This window comes from Ceratotherium simum, chromosome 6, assembly GCF_057802395.1.
Source record: "Ceratotherium simum simum isolate JZ-2026a chromosome 6, ASM5780239v1, whole genome shotgun sequence".
Lineage (NCBI taxonomy): Eukaryota > Metazoa > Chordata > Mammalia > Perissodactyla > Rhinocerotidae > Ceratotherium > Ceratotherium simum.
In genome coordinates this window covers 72242577-72251740 of record NC_141905.1, presented here as the reverse complement: position 1 = coordinate 72251740, position 9164 = coordinate 72242577, and the positions used below count along the sequence as shown (strand labels likewise).

The following is a 9164-nucleotide window of genomic DNA, read 5'->3' as shown; positions in this document are numbered from 1 at the left end:
AGTAGCCACAATTTAAAAGTGATTTCCTTTTAATGATAGATTGATAGGCAATGGCTTTTCTTCATCTTGTTTTACTGTATTTTCCAAAATTCCCACAACTTCATGTATTATTATTATTATTTTAGGAAGATTGGCCCTGTGTTAACATCTGTTTCCAATCTTCCTCTTTTTTTCCTTTTTTCTCCCCAAAGCCTCAGTAGATAGTTGTATGTCATAGTTGTACATCCTTCTAGCTGCTCTATGTGGGACGCCACCTCAGCGTGACCTGATGAACAGTATGTAGTTCCGCACCCAGGATTCAAATTGGGGAACCCCGGGCCACCGAAGTGGAGAGCCAGAACTTAACTGCTAGGGCACAGGGTCGGCCCCATTATGTATTATTTTTGTACACAGATATAAAAACAATTCAATAAAAAAAAATTGCTCCCACTCAGACATGCCACTTTAATGTGACTGGCCTGTCCTCTGGACCTGGCTGACACATTTTTTTTTCCCGCTCCTTTGCTCCAAGCCATTCCCTTCCCTTGGCGTCCTCTGCTTTCTCCTCTCTGCTTATCCAGATCCTCTCATCCTTCAACCTATGTGGTTCCCTGTTCCTCCATGGAAGCTACTGGGACCATTCTAGTCGTAGAGCATCCCCTTTCTGAACGCCTGTACTACAGTTTCATTCACACCATTTGTGAAGCCCTAGAATGTTCGGGATCTTTTATTGTCCGCATGTGGTCTTCATGACAAGGCCGTATACCTCAGACCAATTTCCCCAGAATCTCTGGGGTGGGGCCTAGGAATTAGTGTTTTTTAAAGCTTACTAGCTGATTCCAGTGTGTAGCTACGACTGAGAATCCCTGATCAAAAGTCGAAAGTTACCTCCTATATATACAACAACCATTTGTCCCAGATTTTCTGGGCCAATTCCAATTCAAGTATCTGTCAAGTTGATCCCACATAAACCATGGAAGCTTCCCAGAAATCTTGATGTTTCAGTGCTTAACTATTGTTATCATTATTACTGTAACCATATTAACTATGTCTCTGAGAGGCACCTGGATACTAGACCCACATCACGTTTTTTTGGTTGGTTCAGATATATTCAGTTTTGAGTTCCAGGAGGGCTGTCAGAATTAACAAATGAAAATACAGGATGCCCAATTAAATTTGCATCTCAGATAAACATTGAATAATTTTTAAAGGATAAGTATATCCCAAATATATCATGGGATATACTTACCCTAAAAATGTATTCATTGTTCATTTGACACAAAAATGTAACTGGGCATCTGTATTTTATCTGGCAAGTCTTGCTTCAGGAAATAGGGTTTCTATTCTTGAGGGCTTTTATTTCATGTAGTGCTAGCAGGGAGCCCTCAAATAGTCAGGCTGAACCCCCAATGTGGCTGAGTCACTGACTGCAGAATAGACTAACTCCAGAATCAATCAGGAGAAGGAGGCCCTGCTTTCCAGGCTCTGTCACTGAGGGGGCTTGTTAGTAACATGTTACTTGCAGAAGTATAGATGAGGCCAACATCTAAATACTGCTTCCAGCCTGCACCTCAAGTTTGAGAATCATTAGCATATATTGGGCAGCAGCTCAGACTACAAAGTTCTGGAATGAGACAGTTCTGAGTGTGGATCTTATCTCTCCCTGCTCAGATACGATTTGGGGCAAGTTAATGAACTTCCTACAGCCTCAATTTTCTCATCTGTAAAATGGGGATAGTAACACATTTGTACCTAATTGATTAGTCTTAGGATTAAATGAGATAATCTTTTAAAGTCCCTAGGATAGTGCTTGGGTCATTATTATTATTAATATAAAAGGAATATTTTGTTTTCAAATTCAGCCAACAAGCAAAAAATATACAAGGGGGCTCGCTGCTGCCCATCCCCCAACTACTCTTCTTCTCCTGCCACTTCTGAGAGAAGCAGACAGTAATGACTGGGAAGGGGACAGGAGACAAGACTGCTTCAGGAAAAGAGGGCAAGATTCTTCTAGAATTTGAGACTGAAGACTGTTTAAATAAGGCAGATCCCAGTGGGCAGAACTTTAGGCAAATTACGACCAAGTGGCTAGCCTTTGTAGGAAAATTTTGTGCACCTGAGAGTGGTCCGCCAGCACATACAAATGGAAATGTGGCCAGGGTCACAGCAAACAGTGGGGTCTTTGATCAGCCCTGAGTGCTGGAACCAAGGGCCAACACAACTCTTGTGTGTCGCTTCTTCAAATTCCTGCAGGTCAAAAACCTTGTTTCTCTCTCAGAGATTGTTTCTACCCTGGGGCGACTCAGGATCACCTCTGTCTGATGCTGCCCACAGCCACCCTTTCTGGAACAGCGAGACACTAACCAGACTTGATTTTTCGGTTTTTCAAAAACAAGTTTGAAAAATATCACCCGGGACAGGCCGAAAAAGAATGCCAGCCTGCCTGTTCCCCGGCAGTCCACAAAGAGACACGTCAGCCGCCCGTCACTGTCAACTTTCTGCTCACATCGTGACAAGCTGCCGCGTGGGGAGGAGAATGAGGCCACGCCGCTACCCTAGGCACCGGGCACACCGTACCCACACAGATCCCAGGAGGGAACTGAAAATGGGGCCAGAAGTGGAGAGGGGGCATGAGGCAGTCAGAGGGCCCAGCACCTTCACGTCATTCCTCCAAGTTTGTCTTATGCTCAAAAACGTCACATTATTGGGAGTTCTCAAGACCTCTTTGGGGGAGGGGGTGGGGAGTAGGAGGGCTAGCCCCATCACTACATGGGCAAACCACTCAACCTCTCTGAGTCCCAATATCCTCCCCTGTGAGATATGATAGCATCCTCCTTGCTCCCCCATAGTGGTTGAGAGGGTCAAGGTAGGTCACATATGTGGCAAAGCTTGGCCAACTATAAAGCACTGAAGATATTCTGGGTGTTATTATTATTACGTCTCTTTCCCCGCTGGGACAATGAATCCACCCAGATGTTGAAGCAGCCAAAGCTATGAAGAACACCATGATCTCTACTCACCCCACTCAACTTAAACCAGGAAGGCAGCTCATGAGCCCATGATAAACAATTGCTGACGGCCTGTTCTGTTTCCCCACAGTGTACTTGAGTTCTTTTCCAGTGTCTGTTCTGTATCAGGGAAGGTAAAGCTAGTGAGCAGTGGAGGAGGGAGAGAGCCAGAGGCTTTTAGGTGGTCAGGCTGAGAAGAGCATTGGGCTGGCAACACAGGCAAGATGAGTTAGGTATGGAAAGCCGTCTCGGTTGCTAAGCCCGACTCAGAAATGGGGTCAACCCCCTGTGTCTCCTCACTTGATGTGCACCCAAATGAGGTGATAACACACTGCAGAGGGCAGTGGGCTGGTCTTGTGGTTTCCCATCTGGTCTCTCATTTGGCTTTTGGGGTTTGGCGCCCCTGACAGACACATGGAGAACAGCCTTGTCATCCTGAATCAGACAGCCGGCCTCAGTGTGCACGAGTATGTGTGAGATTTCACACATGTTCACTGGAGGAAAGAGGCCATGGAGCAGGAGAGGAGGCATATTTACATTCTCTGCAAGTGTTTGGATTTTTAAAGAACAAAAAAAATAGACATTTCACAGGGCAGTTATAAACCAAGGTCGGCTTTCCCCCTGCATAGTGTTGAAGAAACACCAACAACCCGAAGCAGGAGAAAACTCTGATTCCAGTCTGCTAGAGTTGAGAATGCCCACCTGATTTATTCAAGAGGTTCTCTTTCCTTATATATTCTGCCTACTAACATCTCACAACAAGACTTTCCTCAACAAGACTCAGCGACAGGGTGGTATTGGTGTGCTACTTAAAAATCTGTTCAACGTAATATGGAGTCTATACCCCAAACCAAAAAATGAAGTACCTTGGAAACACAAAGGTGAGCATTTAAAGATATGGCTATTTTTACTTTTCTATGTTATTTGACTTTTCACAATAAGCACAAATTACTTGACAAAGACAATAAAATAATTGTTTAAAAAAACAGTCATGGTAAGGACTGCTGTGGACACAAATCTACATCAATAATGATAATGGAGCTGAGGATGGGGGACGAGGATGAGAGCTAGAGTAGAGAGCTTGGCGGGAAGGAGAGCTATCATTCCCCGCCCACCCCACCTTTGATATGGGTGATTCCTCTCGTTCAGCATTATTCTTCTCAGGGGTCTCAGTCGACCTTAGCCATCTTGAAAAGTGCCACTGTGAAATTAGCTAAGAGGCACTCATGAAAATGCCTGAATGTGCTAGAGTTGAGCAAATAATTCCGCATGTGATTCTACTTAGTAACCCCAACAACCCTGTGGGATGACAATTATTACCCCCATTTATAAGAATTGAACCTGAGACACAGAGAAATTCAAATATTTCCAGTGGCCGTAGCTAAGAGGGGATAGAGCTAGGACTTCTGATTCCGTGTCCCGATTCTGAGACTTGGCCAGAGGCCAAAACAGCCTAGTGGTGAAACTTGCAGGCCCTAGTGCTGATTGTCTACATTCAAGTTCCAGCTCTGATACTTACTTATTTTGCTGACCTGGGGAAGACACCTAAATTCTCTCTTAGTTCCCTCATCTGTAAAATGGGGTGATAAGAGTAGGACCCACTTTGCAAGGGGGTTGTCATGAAGATTGAGTGAAATGATACATGTAAAGCACTTAGCCCAATGCCAACATTCAACATATGTCAGCTCCCTGAACTTGGGAATCACTGAGAATGAATGCATTCAAACTGTTTATATTTTCCATTCTATTAAGATTTCCTGGTATGTCTTGTTTTTCACTCCTTTTTGCAGCAGAACCCAATAGTGACTGTACCTATTGAAAGGTCTCTCTAGACTAAAACCTCTGTTTCTCAGGGGTGGGAAATTGGGTCCAGACCTGCTTTATTGCAACAATATAAAAATCTCTTCTAAAGCATCCTCCAAGCTCCCAGGAAATAAACAATGGCCTACGAACTCCCCCAGACTTGCCCAAGATCCCCAGTTAAGTGAAAGAAGGAGTTGGACTCTTCCTTGGGACAATGTAGATACATTTTTTTGGGTGGAATAAAACATTATTTAAAATAATTACATCACTGGGGGAAAGGTATAAAAGAAGTCTTCATGGGAAGAAGAGAACACCCACTGTGACTAATGGTTATGCCTAGAGGATATGGGCAGGGAGTAAGGATGGTAAATTTTAGTATTTGCACATTTCAGTAATGTTTGAATTTCTTACCACAGATACGTATTATTTTGTAATAAGAAATTAAAGGATGGCCCCCTTCCTAGGCTGGCTAGTGGGTGCACCCAATAGAAACTGCCCCCAGTTCCTTCTCAACAGGGAAACTCTAACTTTTTCCTTAATATCAAGCTCAATCATCACTTCCTCTAGAAAGCCCTTCCAGGGGAAATCGTTATCTCTTCTTCTGTGATCCAACAGCACCTTATGCCTGCCAGTGTTACAGCACTTCATTAATTCAGTCTTTCATTTGTTCATCCACCCAACAGATGCACTGTGAACAAGGCCGTGTGGGAGGCTCTGGGAAGCAAAGGCCAGCAAGACAGGTGAGGTGCCCGGTTGCGTGGAGCATGTTCTGGGGGGGAGATGGACAGTAACCCCCCGGGCCTGGATTCATTAGCTGTCCTCATGTCGTGGGCTCTGACAGAGACGGGGCAAAGGCCAAGGGAGCATATGCTTGAGACACCTGACATAGGCCTTGAGGCCTGGGAAGGTTTCTCTGTGTAAGTGACCTTTCAGCTGGGAACTGAGAGATGAGAAAAAGCATTAACTAGGTGAAAGGGGTGGTAGGGAGACCAGTAGTGTTTTGGACTGAGCACCCAGCAGGCACTGAAATGAGAAGGAACAGAGCTCACCAAAGAAATGAGAGTGGACCAGCCTGCTGATGCGTCAGAGCCTGGAGGCAGGGCTAACATGAGATAAAAGAAGCAGGCAGGGACCAGATCATGTGATGCGTTGCAGAACATGGGATTTTAAACCTTACCCTAAGAACAATTAAAGCCACTGAGAGATTTATCCCATGGACTCCACTGGCTTTCTCGTCCGCTCACTTCCACTCTGACAAACCAGCTCCTAGCTCAGTGCCTGCAATTAATGGGAGCCTAATAATCATTGGTTGGATAGCTGAACCAAGTCACCCTAAAGAGGAAGAGTCTGCAAGCAAAGAGCATGAATGCACATCCCACCTCCTTCTCGTCCCCCTGTCTCTCCCAGTCCAGGCCTGCAAGCTGAGAAGTGTAAAATCCACACAAAGAAGGAGTCATTCATAATGAGATGCAGAGCTAGGCCATTTCTTCCACCTCACAGTCTTTCCAAAATGTTCGTAGCTGGCATCGGATACCATCATCCTGACCAATGAGGCGAACAAACCAAAATCGGAGACTCAGAAGGGGTAAGCATTTGCCAAAGGCCATACGGCACAGCCATGGCTGCTCTGAGAATCGTGTCTTGGCCAGTTGTCAAGGGCTGACTCCTCCAACCCCTGCCTAAAATATGTATTTATAGGCTTAATTATGTGAATTTGCTTTCCTTTGGCTCAAAGAGAGTAGGTGTAGGGGCATTTTTAATGCTGCAAAAAAATGAAAGTATACTGAAAGCATCCTGACCTCAAACTGAATGTCAAAGCAGTTGGATTCCTCAGCAGCAACTGAATACTTTTTATAGAACGGGAAGTCAATTGAGAAATCCTAAAAAATTAGAGTTGGGAAGGACCTCTGCACTCACGAGGGTCAGGTCCCAGGAGCCTCTATAGAATTGTTCCCTGTGGTGAAGGGGCTAATGTTTTGTCCACTCAAGTTTTAAATATCTCTACCAATGGCCAGCCCCTGGGGACGCCTCTCCACAGGGCAATAGATCTTGCTGTCAGGGCCTTTTTCCTGCTATTCAATCTCACTTTTCCTTTCCTCCACTTCATCCCATTTGTCTTTGGCAATGATTTAGACAAGAGTGTGCTGACGTTTGAAAACAAAAAGCCTTGTCTTTGCCTTCAACTTCGTTTTCCAAACCCCTCTACCTATGGAAACTTTGAGATCCGGGAAGGAGTGGAGGAGGGGCAGTGGGAGGCAAGCAAACAAGCTGATGTTGGTTCCGGGAAGAAGCCATTTCGAAGGGCCAAACCCCAAAGCCTTGAGCCCCCAGGTAGACGTGAGGAGAGGATGTCACTGCCTTTCAAGTGTGCAGTTTACACGGGGCCTGACTCTCAGAAGCAGAGGGGACAGTCACTGGGTTTTTTGGACAGCCCAGTTTAACAGCTGCAAGGCGTGACGGCTGGGACAGAAGGTGGCAGCAGAGCATCAGGCTCTGTGGGCTGAGCGGTCCTTCTGGATAATGCAAGTCCCAGCTATTCCGCATCCAAACTCGGAGAGCATGTTGAACGGGACCGGCTGGGAAAGCTACATTTAGGCCAAGAGTGAGCTGTGAATCAAGGCTCTGGCCAGTCTTTTAAGACAAATCCCAAACAGTCAGGATTCTGTGAGCAAAGTCCATTTTCCCCCGAAGAACATCCTGCAGCCAGAATTTAATCCAAAGAATAACTTCAGTCCTAAACAGGGACGTTGGTCCAAACTGATCTAAATGCGTAAACTTGCCGTCTAGTCTGGTGTGGTGTGTGCAAATTTTTGTGTTTAAGGAAGTTTGGGGTTAATGCATTTTTTTTCTTTATTCTTTCCAGCCCCCAAGCTATTTATTTCTGCATTTGTCTCTGGTTTTCCGGTTTCCCTTCTCTTGATTTCTTAGTTATTTGTTCGTGTTTGCATGCGATCCTTCTGAAGCAGAGATCTAGGGAGTAAGCATTTCTGACTTTGGGCTGGACTCGTGCTCGGGAACCAATTAAATGTACTACCCACCAGGGAGAGAGTGATATTTTTTATTACTTTCTAATTTCGGCCCCTGAAACGGCTTCAGTGATCAGAACATTCTTCTGCTTAAGAATCTCAAGAAGCCAGTGGAACGACGCTTTTGGTTTGTATTTCATTTCTAACAGTCCATACTCGCCAAGCGTCCTCCGAGGACTTCCACGGGGCCTCAGATTCCTGAAGTGGGGAAAAAGCAGGACAAAGAAATCAACAATGAAACTTTCCCCCTACTTTGCCTTATCATCCTGGAAACTGCCAGCTACTTTGGGAAAGTCTTTCTTTGAGAAGTTGGTGAACTGAGAAAAAAAAGATAGAGAATTAGAACAAAGCAATTTCACTGGATTCTAAATCTATTTAAACTACAATAGTAAATCACAACCGTGCCTCCTTCTTATTACCTCCTTCTCATTACCTACCCATTTAGGAGGCCTGAGAGGAGGGCCTCCTAAATGCTCCTTAAGGCAAAAGGCAGAGTCAGTCTTTATTTCTAAATACATTCCCAGGAGACCCCACCCAAAGTTCTCACTGCTGTTTGTTTCATGTCTCTTTCTCTTCCTTAAAGAGGTAGCATAAAATGAAACAGAAAGGCTTGAAAAAGAGGCGGGGGAATGGTGGGGCGGGTGTCCAAATAGGTTCTAATGAGGAAGAAGGAAATAAAAGTCTCACTGAATGTCTAAATTTCTATTATTTATCTTTGCAACAAGGAAGGACGCCTTAAAATCTAGAATTGCTCTTCGATAAAACCAAATACTAACAAACCAGAAAAACAGCTAAAAGCCCAAATTATGAGCCGTTCCAAATCATTTTCACCTGCCATGGGGGCCTTGGCTGAGATTTCTTTTTCTTTTTTTCTTTCTTTCTTTTTTCTTTTTTTTCCTCGCTTCTCTGCTTAGCCAGGGGGTAATTCTGAATGTTTATCTGAAGTATCTCCCTGATATTCCGAGGGAAATTTTCTCTCAAGCAAATCACCCCTGAAAACAGGGGGCTTATTTTAATTCCCGTTAAATATTGCTCAGTGTTGAGTCTTTTATAAGTGAATGGTTTCTTTTACTGAGACTGACGACAAAAACTGACAGATATAACCATGCTCAGCGACTACTTTTGTAAAATGTGATTCAAAAATTAACATTTATAACTTTATCATAAGCCAGCTACCATATTTGCTATTATATGATGCTCTGTTATAAAATCATCTTTCCTACTTTTAAACAGAAGTCTCATGAGAACAAAAATGTTTATCTTTATTGTTTATAGCCCTGTTAAGTACCACTTTATCATATGATTTAAAATTCAACAATATAATTTAGCAGTCAGTATTTATTTATTT

At 44.1% G+C, this 9164-nt stretch overlaps 1 long non-coding RNA gene across 1 annotated transcript; it reads left to right on the top strand.

Moving 5' to 3' along the window:
• Positions 1–3631: 3631 nt before the first annotated feature.
• LOC147916899 (uncharacterized) lies at positions 3632–6537 on the top strand. The gene is made up of 3 exons (XR_015552583.1): positions 3632–3868; positions 5474–5530; positions 6198–6537. It is a non-coding gene; the product is annotated as an uncharacterized LOC147916899 (long non-coding RNA).
• Positions 6538–9164: the final 2627 nt, after the last annotated feature.